Here is a 13206-nt window from a genome sequence, read left to right on the forward strand (position 1 = left end):
TGCTTCGGAATTGTTACTGGGGCCTGTCTTGAGTGCTACTATTGCTGACATGGAACGAAGACTGCGCTCCCGCTATACTGCTGCTTCGGAATTGTTACTGGGGCCTGTCTTGAGTGCTACTATTGCTGACATGGAACAAAGACTGCGCTCCTCCTATAATACTGCTACTGATATGTTAGTGGGGCCTGTCCTAATGCTACGGCTGAAATGTTACGAATTAGGGGCTCTGCCTATACCGCTGCTAATGGTATGTCTCTGGGATGTGGAAACAGAGGCTTCCCAAAGACATGATGGCGGCGAGGCCATTTCCCACCAACGCGGTTACTGTTAAGGTGCATATAACCACGGACACGTGGAGAGGACACATAGTGCCTCAAAAACATCCCCCTCCTCCTCCAACAGGGAAAACATTCTTGGCAAATGCCTTTGCATTGGTTCGTCTGGTGGCAGTCCAAGAATTTCACCTTTACCGACACTACAAGAGAGCCCCCCCACCATCCCCCCGCCACGGCCCACTTAATCCTGGCCACATTCCGAAAACCAACAAAATACAACCGCGCTACTAGGTCCGCAGTCACCACCACATTACCACCAACGCGGTTACTGTTAAGGTGCATATTACCAATTTGACTGGGGCATGCAGACACCTTGACAGAATGAATAGTGTGTGGCACATAGGTTCCCCATTGCTATGCCCACGTGTGCAGCTCCTGATGGCGGTGGCACAGGATTCTATTTCTCATTGCTTCTGTACAGCATTGTGGGCTATCGCCCCGCCCCTTTTAAAGAGGGTCGCTGCCTAGCCGTGCCAACCCCTCTGCAGTGTGTGCCTGCGGTTCCTCCTCATGGCAGACGCACTTCTAAATAGACATGAGGGTGGTGTGGCATGAGGGCAGCTGAAGGCTGCGCAGGGACACTTTGGTGTGCGCTGTGGGGGGGAGGGGGGGCGGTTGGTCAGCATGTAACCCAGGAGAAGTGGCAGCGGAGTGTCATCCAGGCAGTGATTGTGCTTTGTTGTAGCTAGTGTGGTGCTTAGCAAAGGTATGCCATGCTAATGAGGGCTTTTCAGAAGTAAAAGTTTTTGGGAGGGGGGGGGGGCCCACTCTTGCCGGTATTGTGGCTTAATAGTGGGACCTGTGAACTTGAGATGCAGCCCAACACGTAGCCCCTCGCCTGCCCTATCCGTTGCTGTGTCGTTCCCATCACTTTCTTGAATTGCCCAGATTTTCACACATGAAAACCTTAGCGAGCATCGGCGAAATACAAAAATGCTCGGGTCGCCCATTGACTTCAATGGGGTTCGTTATTCGAAATGAACCCTCGAGCATCGCGAAAAGTTCGTTCCGAGTAATGAGCACCCGAGCATTTTGGTGCTCGCTCATCTCTATTCAAGATCTAAGAAGACTGTGCTCTCTTTGTTGATATTTTCTGAGAATTCAAGACCCCAATCATTGAGATTAATATGATAGATGAGCTCCTGAATTGTATTTTTTTGGACCATCTCATTTAATTAAAATATTGTCAATTAACCTATTATGGAAAGCAATAAATGGATGATTCATTTATGTATCTTCAAAGAAGCCCATACAGAGATTCGTGTAGCATGGAGCAAATTTAGTGTACATAAAATATTTGTGGGTAAGAATAAATTGGATTGCCTCAATTATTAACTGTTTCTGAATATATGGCTTCAAGTGGTCAAAATCGAGATAGTGTCTGATCGATTGCAACCCTTTGTCATGGGGGATGCTCATATAGAGGGATTTCATATCCAATGTCACCCAATGATGTGTATCCTTCCATTTTGCTTTTTTAATAAAACTCAATAGATGTTTAGTGACGCAATGCTTGTGTGTGGTGTCATCCATAAGTGAAGTAAGTTTCTCTCTGATTTCCTCTTGGAGTAGAAGTAGCGCAAAGAAAAATTTTGGTGGGGTTCACTTTAGTGACCACTTTTACATTGTTTATCACTAAGGCCTATTGTCCGCGAATCCTGTTCCTTTGCTGCTCTCCTGGCTCCTTCCAGCATAACAGGATTATCCAAGATGATATTTATACCAACTAGGACCATAGGTATGGAGTCCTATCAGCTTACAGGCTCCATACAAGGTGCGCCCCCCCCCATTTTTCTGTACCTATCTATTGTATATAAAGTAACTATATTTACTTCTTAGACATATTTATGCATCTTCTCCTTGGAGCACAGGCAGATTATTTTACATAAAGTTTAGTATTTTCGTACCTCCCCTATAAAACTCTCTCTGGAAAGAGAAGTTGAAATGTATTATACTATTGTTACGATTTCCCAGGTGCCCCCCAACCTGCACCCCTGTTATTCTATTAGGTCTGTTGGATAGTATTAAGTCTAAACTGGCCGTCCCTCTAGCTGGGTCCTGTATGAGTTAGGTAAGGTAATTATATTTAGTAACTGACAGAAAGTTGTTACCTCTATGAGATCCGCAGGTTTCGACTTCCCAGTTCATATCGGGATAGTTAAAGTCCCCCATAATAATTACCTGATTGTGATTTGCTGCTGCATCCATTTGTTTCAGTAATAGATTTTCAGTACCTTCTGTTATATTCGGTGGTCTATAGAAAACCCTATGAGGATTTTATTGTTGTTTTTTCTTCCATGTATTTCTACTCATACAGACTCCACATGTTCTTCTCCCTCCAATATATCTTCCCATAATGTGGGCTTTAAACAGGTTTTTACATAAAGACAAACCCATCCCTATTTTCAGTTTTTTACGATTCCTTCTGAATAGGCTATAACCCTGTAAGTTCACCACCCAGTCACAGCTCTCGTCCAACAAGGTCTCCATTATGTCATAGTTTTCCTTAGATATTATTACTTCTAGTTTATCTACTTTATTGGTCAGATTTCTATCATTAGTCATCATATAGTTTAGAAGGTTTAGTTATTTTTTATATTACGCGTATCCCTACTAACTGTTTTGCCAGTTCTAACTGTACTAACCTCACCCACCACTATACCCCCATTTAATTACTTAGTCCCAAATCACTGTCTACCCTGTCTTCCCCTCTAGCTCTCTAGTTGCCCTACCTTCAGTCCCTAGTTTAAACACTTCTCCAACCTTCTAGACATTGTCTGCCCTCAGCAGAGCTGCAGCCTCCCCATTGGGATGCAGCTCATCCCTACAGTAGAACCTACAGCCAACTTATTAGATGTAGACTCATACCTGAGTATATTCGGTTGCATCGATTTGCTTTTTATTGTAAATACAAAAAAATGTGAAAAGCAACTAATCCTTAGTGTGTTAGTAGTTTCATCCTTTGACAGATTCTTGGCTGTGGATGTGGAATAAATTGGGCTAAAAATAAAAAATAAATGTTGGCAGCAAGGTTTGCACCTGTAGGAAATAATACCTTCTCATTAATATTTGACAACCTCTGAAGTGGAAGGGTTTTTTTTATGAATCATTTTATGTTAGGTGTGTCATTATTATAACTTTGAGTAATAATTGTCAAATTTGCATTGTTAGCCGCATAATTGGTTATTTGGATACTTATAACAGAGTGGAAATGTGTGTGCAGTAACTTAACTGAAGTAAAGAATAGTGACTGTGAATACATCTAGTAAACATATAAAACAGTTATTCTGGCCTGTACTGACAAGTCTATAGTTTCCAAGAATAACATGGCATATACATGGCTACAGCTAATAGTAACACTTGCCATGCAATGTCACAATGGAATAAGCAAAATCTTGTCAAACTTATTGACAAAGCATTGCGGCTTAACATACATCATGCAACGCAAGGATCCATGTATGCACATAATCATATCACTGCCCCTTTTTCCACAGAGCCATAGGGTTCCAACAGGGATGCACCAGGGCAGTGGTGGCGAACCTATCGCACGGGTGCCAGAGGCGGCACGCAGAGCCCTCACTGCTGGCACATGTGTTGGCAGCTGCCCACCACGGTAGTGAATACTGGCCAGGTTGCCACAGCTTCCCTGCCGGTATTCATTTAGCGGCGCTGATCCTGGTGAACCCTGTGATGTCAGTCTGCCCCCAGAAAGCTCCTCCTCCCTCTACTGATGTCTTCTTCTTGGTTTCACGAGAGCAGAGGGGAGGAGGCATCCGGACACACACACTGACTTCACAGCTTGCACCTGGGATCAGCACTAGCAGCAGCGCCGAGCAGAAGAGCATCAGTGCTTCAACAAGGAGGAGGGGGTAAGTATATGGGTCTTAGGGGCGCTATTACTACTGGGGCCGATATAGGGGATACTGTTAGTAATAGTGTCCCCTATATTGGCCCCAGTAGTAAAAGCATTACCACTGGGGCTGCTGTGGGGGTCACTATTACTACTTGGGCCGCTGTGCGGGTCACTATTACTACTTGGGCCGCTATGGGTGTCACTATTACTACTTGGGCCACTGTGGGGGTCACTATTACTACTTGGGCCGCTGTGGGGGTCACTATTACTACTTGGGCCGCTGTGGGGGTCACTATTACTACTTGGGCCGCTGTGGGGGTCACTATTACTACTTGGGCCGCTGTGGGGGTCACTATTACTACTTGGGCCGCTGTGGGGGTCACTATTACTACGGGGGCCACTGTGGGGTCACTATTACTACTGGTGCCGCTGTGGGGGTCACTATTACTGTGGAGACCACTGTGGGGAACACTATTACTATGGAGACCACTGTAGGTAACACTATTACTGCTGGGGCTGCTGTGGGGGTCACTATTACTACTGAAGCCACTGTGGAGGTTACTATTACTGTTGAGGCCACTGTGGTGGTCACTATTACTACTGTGGTATGTTTACACTTGGCGGAAATGCTGCAGAATGTCCTAAGGGGAAATTTCCGTGTCAAATTCCGCAACATTTCCGCATCCAAAAAGCAGTCAAAAACTGCACCCTGTTTATTTTGAAACAGCCCTGTCTTTTTTATAACGATGGAGGTAAAATCATACATCATGATAAGTCTCGCCCCCTGACGTCCTGGCACTTTGAGATAAATAAGTGGGTTTTGGGTTGCAGTTTGGGCACTTGATTTCTAAAAGGTTCGCCATCACTGCACTAGGGTCTCTACTTTACCTCATGTTCCTCTGACCTTATATGGAGTTTTTTTCTGATGACTTCTGAATGAATCCATTTAAAAAAAATGTGGCATGCTTCCTCAGTACTGTTTGTTCTGTATTGAGGTTTTCTCGACTAAAAGAATACAGCATCCACACGTTCTGCAAATGATGGAGCCTAATGGAGTCTGTGGAGAGAAAATACCACAAAAACACAACAAAAAACTAACTACAGACTGAAATGCTGTGTGTAGAGATTTTCATATGCTCCCATAGACTGACAGATTCTTATGATGCTTTGGGTTCCTGTCAGTAGACTTTTGGTTGTACCATATTACAGGTGCATAAATACATCTGTAATATGCTTTTGTGTAACCGGCCTTAAAGGGGTTGTCCCATCTCAGCACTTTCTGGCTGAAATGAAAAACCCGCAGCTAGTTTCCCTTCCACCTCGCCCGGTGTTACATAAACAGGCGAGTGCGGCAGCCTCATATTGTTTCCGTAACTCCCCTTGACATGAATGGCTGTTACAGAAACAGTGGAAAACAGCATGCTGTGCTGTTTATGTAACATGGGAGTTACACAAAAGACACAGCACACCATGCTATGCTGCTTCCATAACTCCCATTCACTTCAATATAGGAGTTACTGAAAAAGCATGGTGTGTCTGTAACACCTAGGTGGTCTGGAAACAAGCCATGAGAATACCCCTTTAAGGAGAGATATGTGTTATATGAGTCTATACATGACCACCCATTGGTTATAAAGTGGATTGCAGCCTGTCAAGAGTTTTGCTTGCATGTTTTGAATTAGCTTAGTGAAAAATTTATTTTTATGTTTTCTAATAAACAAAGGCCAAGCCTGTATGGACTTTACCTGCTGTTGTGGTCTCTGACTGCTGCTCACACTGCAACCCCGCGCTCTACCTGAGCTGACTCTCCCACAATATATACACACACATCACCCGCCTGCTGCTGGCATGTCCTCCTGCTTGACTCCCTGGCACTGTCCTGAAGCGCTTTCCACAGGTGGGGATTTAAAAGTACTCGCCTCCTAAAAGCAATGTGTCTGATTGACTGAGTGCTCAGCCATTGATAGGCAGTGTTGAGCCTTACATTGAATTCAGTGGCTGGCTGAGCGCTGCCTGCAATTGGCTGAGCGCTGTGACCAATTGCAGGCAGCGCTCAGCGGTCATTTAATGAATGGCTGAGTACTGCCTGTGATTGGCTAAGTACATTGAAGTTCCTGGGTCAAGATGCAAAATACTTCAGTTGTCATGTCCCATTAGAGGCATCACCTGTCCTTCACAGACAACAGGGTTCTAACCAGGGGCGTAGCTAAAGGCTCATGGGCCTGGGTGCAAAAGTTTATCTTGGGGCCCCCCAACTTCTCTTAAGCCCTTAGCTTGAAGTTCCTGGGCTACAATGCAAAATTTGTAACAGGGCCCCCAAATATAATACGTTATTCATAGTATTGGGCTCTCTATATAGAGAAGAGAGGCCTCATGGGCCCCTAAGGCACCTGGGCCCGGGTACAACCCCATCCCCTGTATCCCTTATAGTTATGCCAGTGGTTCTAACTGTAACCTATAGACCTTCTATAATTATGCACTAATATATTATATAATCCGTATTGATATTTTGCCTACAACATAAAGACTGTACATAATGGAGTGAGTGTAATTGATTAATTATGCACTGGTTCCTTGTGTTGTAGTGCCAGAAATAAAAACCTAGAACACACTGTAATATTGAAAACAATATTATGAACAGAAAAAGGCACCAAAAGTTAGAAAGAAATACTATAAAAATGCATTATTTGTAGTGTTTATCAGGAATCTGCACTGTTCATATGGTAACCCCGGGGTGTGGCATATTTTGCTGAAAAAAAAAAAAATACAACAAAAGTTTTTTTTTTCACTTCTGCAAAAAAACAGCATTTTTTATAATCAAAACTGTGTGGCAGAATCCTTATGCCAGATTCACATAGTTGTATTTGCACATGCAACATTTGCGCATGCAATAAGCAGTGCATAGAACCCTGTTGTGACTTGTCAGTTGTGACAGCGTTGTGGCATGGTAGCGAAGACACAGGGTTTGACCTGTCATCCTGTTACTATGCAGGGTAAGGGTTAATGCACATTGTGCAGATACTGCTAGCTGCTTTACCTATCAGCTGGTATGGGGAGCTTTATATTCCTACCACGCCCTCTTCCCCTTGCTATTGATTTCAGTTCACTAGAGGAGAGATTGGAGCTGGTGAGATCCTTCAGCCTGGGTGACAGCTCCTGTTTGGATCCAGGTTCTGTCCTAAATTCTTGTTTCCTGTCAGCCATCTTATGAATATTAAATTTCTCATCTCCTGTCAGCCATCTCATGAACTTTAACCTAATTCTTTTTGCAAGCCAAGATATGGATTTTCTGGGCTTCTCCTGAAATGCCTGTTGAGTCATAAGTTTCACATGACTACGCTTGCTATCTGTTGAGACTATGTACGTGTTATGTAGCAATGCCTGTTATGTGTCGCCTTGCTATTTCTCAAAACAACTGTATACAGCTTTGGCATAAAGCCACTCTTTTTCTCTCTCCATAAAGGACTATGTTTGTGGAATAAAGTTTAGAACTCTTTGAAATGCAGCAACCTGTCTGTGTGTCACTGAATTTTTGAGGCCTGAAATAATTTCTATTAATTTGGAACTTGGCAACATATCATTATTAGAGATGAGCGAACGTACTCGTCCGAGCTTGATGCTCGGGCGAATATTAGGGTGTTCGGGATGTTCGTTATTCGTAACGAACACCACACGATGTTCGGATGTTCGGGTTACTTTAACTTTCTTCCCTGAGAAATCTTTTCTATATGCACTCAATGGGGCCGGCGGCAGCAGCGCCAACCCCATTGAGAACATATAGAAGACAAATCCTTCTTCTCTGCCACAGCTGTAACAGCTGTGACAGAGAAGAACGATGTTTGCCCATTGAATTCAATGGAACCGGCAATACAGCCGACTCCACTGAATGCAATGGGCTGCCGGCGATCGCGGGATGAATTGTCGGAAAGGGGTTAAATATATAAGCCCTTTCCTGCAATTCATCCAGAAATGTGTAAAAATAAAAAAGATATATATACTCACCTGGTGCCGGCAGAAGGAGTTCAGCGCGGCAGGCTGCAGTTCTCCTGAACTGCTCTGAACAGCTGTGAGTAGTATTCAGCAGCCGGGGATTTAAAATCCCCGCCTGCTGAATAAGATGCCTCTGATTGGTCACAGCCTGACCAATCAGAGGCCAGCCCTCACTCACACCCATTCATGAATTGGTCAGGCTGTGACCAATCAGAGGCATCTTATTCAGCAGGCGGAGATTTTAAATCCCCGGCTGCTGAATACTACTCACAGCTGTTCAGAGCAGTTCAGGAGAACTGCAGCCTGCCGCGCTAAACTCCTTCTGCCGGCACCAGGTGAGTATATATATATTTTTTATTTTTACACATTTCTGGATGAATTGCAGGAAAGGGCTTATATATTTAACCCCTTTCCGACAATTCATCCCGCGATCGCCGGCAGCCCATTGCATTCAGTGGAGTCGGCTGTATTGACGGCTCCATTGAATTCAATGGGCTAACATCATTCTTCTCTGCAACAGCTGTAACAGCTGTGGCAGAGGAGAACTTGCTGTGTCGTTCCCATCATTTTCTTGAATTGCCAAGATTTTCACACATGAAAACCTTAGCGAGCATCGGGGAAATACAAAAATGTTCCGGTCGCCCATTGACTTCAATGGGGTTCGTTATTCGAAACGAACACCCGAACATCGCGGGAAGTTCGTTTCGAATAACGCGAACCCGAACATTTTGGTGTTCGCTCATCTTTAATCATTATGGTCCCTGGAATATCCCTAACAAAACTTGGCGCCCAACGTGGGGCTTGAGACAAGCCAAAGAAGACCACTATACCCTGATCCTTGAACCCTGAGTGGGAAGAAGCAGCCCGGAACCACAGACTGTAAAACAACGCAGTAATGTAAGACATTATCTTGCCACTTTTATCTGTGCTTCTTGGCTGATCTTTCTCCCATTTGAGGGTAGGTGTGCATGTCTCTTTATAAGTCCTCGAGTCCTTAATAACTTGACAAAGATATGTTGCTAGAGTGGACAGACATTTGCATGATTGCTGGAATCTGTGTATATTTTCTCTTTGTGTTGCATGCACTGTATAAGATTACGCAGAAAGTGAGGAAGGGCTGTAGTGAGTCCTGGAGCCCTCTTACTGATCTCTGAGTAAATAGATATATTGTAAATTACAGTTCTTGGAACTGCGAGAAGCCTTTAAAAAAAATAAAAAATATATATGTATAATCAAGCTCTCTTTTACGGTCAGCTTGATTGGAAACCCCTTTTAGAAAGACGAAAGAAGTAGAGACAGGGAGAGACAGTAACCTAAGCAAGAAAATGGGAAATTCAAAGGGGGAAAATGCACATCGATGGAAGACAGCTAGAGACATAGTTGAAGAAAGAGAAGGCAAGTTAGTGGTGGCGAGAGGATGTGATAGACTGCTGAAACAGGCAGGGTATTGGGGAAGTGGAACTTTAGATCCCGTACACTAGAAGAAATTCAAAGAGAGTCATGGAGGGTGGATAAAAGATAATGAATTAGAAGCAATGTTGGGAAGTTGGACCAGGGCAAGTGAAGCAATAGATGAGATTAGTTGTCAGAAAAAAGATTAAAAAGGACACATGTACTATGCACCCCCTGATGCTCCAATGCAAAGTCCACCAGCATATGCACGGCCCTAAGCTCCAAACAGTCCGACCAGTTGGACATGTAAGGTGTGCTGACAACAAAACTCTGACTGCAGAAACACCTGCCTTTTATGTGGGGCTCCACACCCACACAGGATGTTAGGAATCTACCCCATAGTGACCAGAAATCAGGTAGTAGCAGGAACATTGCAGGTGGAGATGGAAGAGGATGGAGGAAGCGGTGGCGAAGACCTTAATGCATCCACCAGAAGGGTTAGTTCCTCCAGTGTTACCCAACTGGTGCCACAGACTCTGGCACTGGCTGATTATAGACCTTGGACCCTACAAGAACATATGTCCCTAATACAGCAACTCCCGAATCCAATATCTAGGATTGCAAACTTGAATGGAGACAAAGACCTCCTGAGCCTTATTACAAGCAGCAAAGGGGATAGAACTAAATGAAAAATCAGAAAAACTGCCCCTACCAAAAACATCATGGTAGCCCAAGGAGGCGGTAGACCCAAAAAACACGATTTTAAATGTCATTTTTGTTATTAACTAGAGATGAGCGAACACCAAAATGTTCGGGTGTTCGTTATTCGGAACGAACTTCCCGCGATGCTCGAGGGTTCGTTTCGAACAACGAACCCCATTGAAGTCCATGGGCGACCAGAGCATTTTTGTATTTCGCCGATGCTCGCTAAGGTTTTCATGTGTGAAAATCTGGGCAATTCAAGAAAGTGATGGGAACGACACAGCAACGGATAGGGCAGGCGAGGGGCTACATGTTGGGCTGCATCTCAAGTTCACAGGTCCCACTATTAAGCCACAATACCGGCAAGAGTGGGCCCCCCCCCCTCCCAACAACTTTTACTTCTGAAAAGCCCTCATTAGCATGGCATACCTTTGCTAAGCACCACACTAGCTACAACAAAGCACAATCACTGCCTGGATGACACTCCACTGCCACTTCTCCTGGGTTACATGCTGCCCAACCGCCCCCCCCCCCCTCCCCCCCCACAGCGCACACCAAAGTGTCCCTGGGCAGCCTTCAGCTGCCCTCATGCCACACCACGCTCATGTCTATTTAGAATTGCGTCTGCCATGACGAGGGACCGCAGGCACACACTGCAGAGGTTGGCACGGCTAGGCAGCGACCCTCTTTAAAAGTGGCGGAGCGATAGCCCACAATGCTGTACAGAAGCAATGAGAAATAGAATCCTGTGCCACCGCCATCAGGAGCTGCACACGTGGGCATAGCAATGGGGAACCTATGTGCCACACACTATTCATTCTGTCAAGGTGTCTGCATGCCCCAGTCAGACCGGGCTTTTTAATTCATAGACACAGGCAGGTACAACTCCCTATTGTGAAGTCCCTGTCGACCCACAGCATGGGTGGCTCCCTGGAACCCACCGGCGGTACACAGAAATATCCCATTGCATTGCCCAACACAGCTGAGGTAGTAATGTCGTGCTTAATGCAGGTGGGCTTCGGCCCACACTGCATGCCCCAGTCTGACTGGGGTTCTTTATAAGTGTACAGATGTAGTAAAAACTCCGTGTGCACCTACAGCATGGGTGGGTGCCAGGAAGCCACCGGCGGTACATAGAAATATCCCATTGCATTGCCCAACACAGCTGAGGTAGTAATGTTGTGCTTAACCCTTTCCAATCCAATTTGTATATGGTTTTCCTAGGGGGCTTACTCTTTTTCTGCTGTTATACAACGGCGCTATATGCTGGCTAAAGCCAGTACTGCATGAGCTGACACGTAGGATAGGCTCCGACAGCAGAGAGGCTGGCAATATACAGTAAGAGAACCCCGACGGACGTCTACCAACAACGGAGCTGTACAGCCTTAAACCCTAATGTCTTCACAGGTCACACAGTGGACTGGAAAGGGTTAATGCAGGTGGGTTTCGGCCCACACTGCATGCCCCAGTCAGACTGGGGTTCTTTACAAGTGGACACATGTAGGTTAAACTCCCTGTGGACCCACTGCCTGGGTGGGTGCCAGGAAGCCACCGGCGGTACATAGAAATATCCCATTGCATTGCCCAACACAGCTGAGGTAGTAATGTCGTGCTTAATGCAGGTGGGCTTCGGCCCACACTGCATGCCCCAGTCTGACTGGGGTTCTTTACAAGTGGACACATGTAGGTTAAACTCCCTGTGGACCCACTGCCTGGGTGGGTGCCAGGAAGCCACCGGCGGTACATAGAAATATCCCATTGCATTGCCCAACACAGCTGAGGTAGTAATGTCGTGCGTAATACAGGTGGGCTTCGGCCCACACTGCATGGCCCAGTCAGACGGGTTCTTTAGAAGTGTACAGATGTATTAAAAACTCAGTGTGCACCTACAGCATGGGTGGCTCCCTGGAACCCACCGGCGGTACATAAAAATATCCCATTGCATTGCCCAACACAGCTGAGGTAACGTCAGCTGTAATGCAGGTGGGCTAAAAATTAATTTGATTACACTGTAGGCGAGGGCCCACAAAAATTGCTGTATCAACAGTACTAATGTACATCCCAAAAATTGGCCATGGCCAGCCAAGAGGGCAGGTGAAACCCATTAATCGCTTTGGTTAATGTGGCTTAAGTGGTAACTAGGCCTGGAGGCAGCCCAGTGTAACGAAAAATTGGTTTAAGTTAAAGTTCCAATGCTTTTAAGCGCATTGAAACTTATAAAAATTGTTCTGAAAAATTATTTGAGTGAGCCTTGTGGCCCTAAGAAAAATTGCCCGTTCAGCGTGATTACGTGAGGTTTCAGGAGGAGGAGCCGGAGGAGGAGGAGGAGGAATATTAGACACAGATTGATGAAGCAGAAATGTCCCCGTTTTGGATGGTGAGAGAGAACGTAGCTTCCATCCGCGGGTGCAGCCTACGTATTGCTTACGTATCTCTGCTGTCCGCTGGTAGAGAACAGAAGTCTGGGGAAATCCAGCCTTTGTTCATCTTGATGAGTGTTAGCCTGTCGGCACTGTCGGTTGACAAGCGGCTACGCTTATCTGTGATGATTCCCCCAGCCGCACTAAACACCCTCTCCGACAAGACGCTAGCCGCAGGACAAGCAAGCACCTCCAGGGCATACAGCGCTAGTTCAGGCCACATGTCCAGCTTCGACACCCAGTAGTTGTAGGGGGCAGAGGCGTCACCAAGGATGGTCGTGCGATCCGCTACGTACTCCCTCACCATCCTTTTACAGTGCTCCCGCCGACTCAGCCGTGACTGGGGAGCGGTGACACAGTCTTGGTGGGGAGCCATAAAGCTGGCCAGGCCCTTAAAGACTGTTGCACTGCCTGGGATGTACATGCTGCTCGATCTACGCACATCCCCTGCTACCTTGCCCTCGGTACTGCGCCTTCTGCCACTAGCGCTGTCGGCTGGGAATTTTACCATCAG

Source organism: Eleutherodactylus coqui, chromosome 4 (assembly GCF_035609145.1).
Source record: "Eleutherodactylus coqui strain aEleCoq1 chromosome 4, aEleCoq1.hap1, whole genome shotgun sequence".
Classification (NCBI taxonomy): Eukaryota; Metazoa; Chordata; class Amphibia; order Anura; family Eleutherodactylidae; genus Eleutherodactylus; species Eleutherodactylus coqui.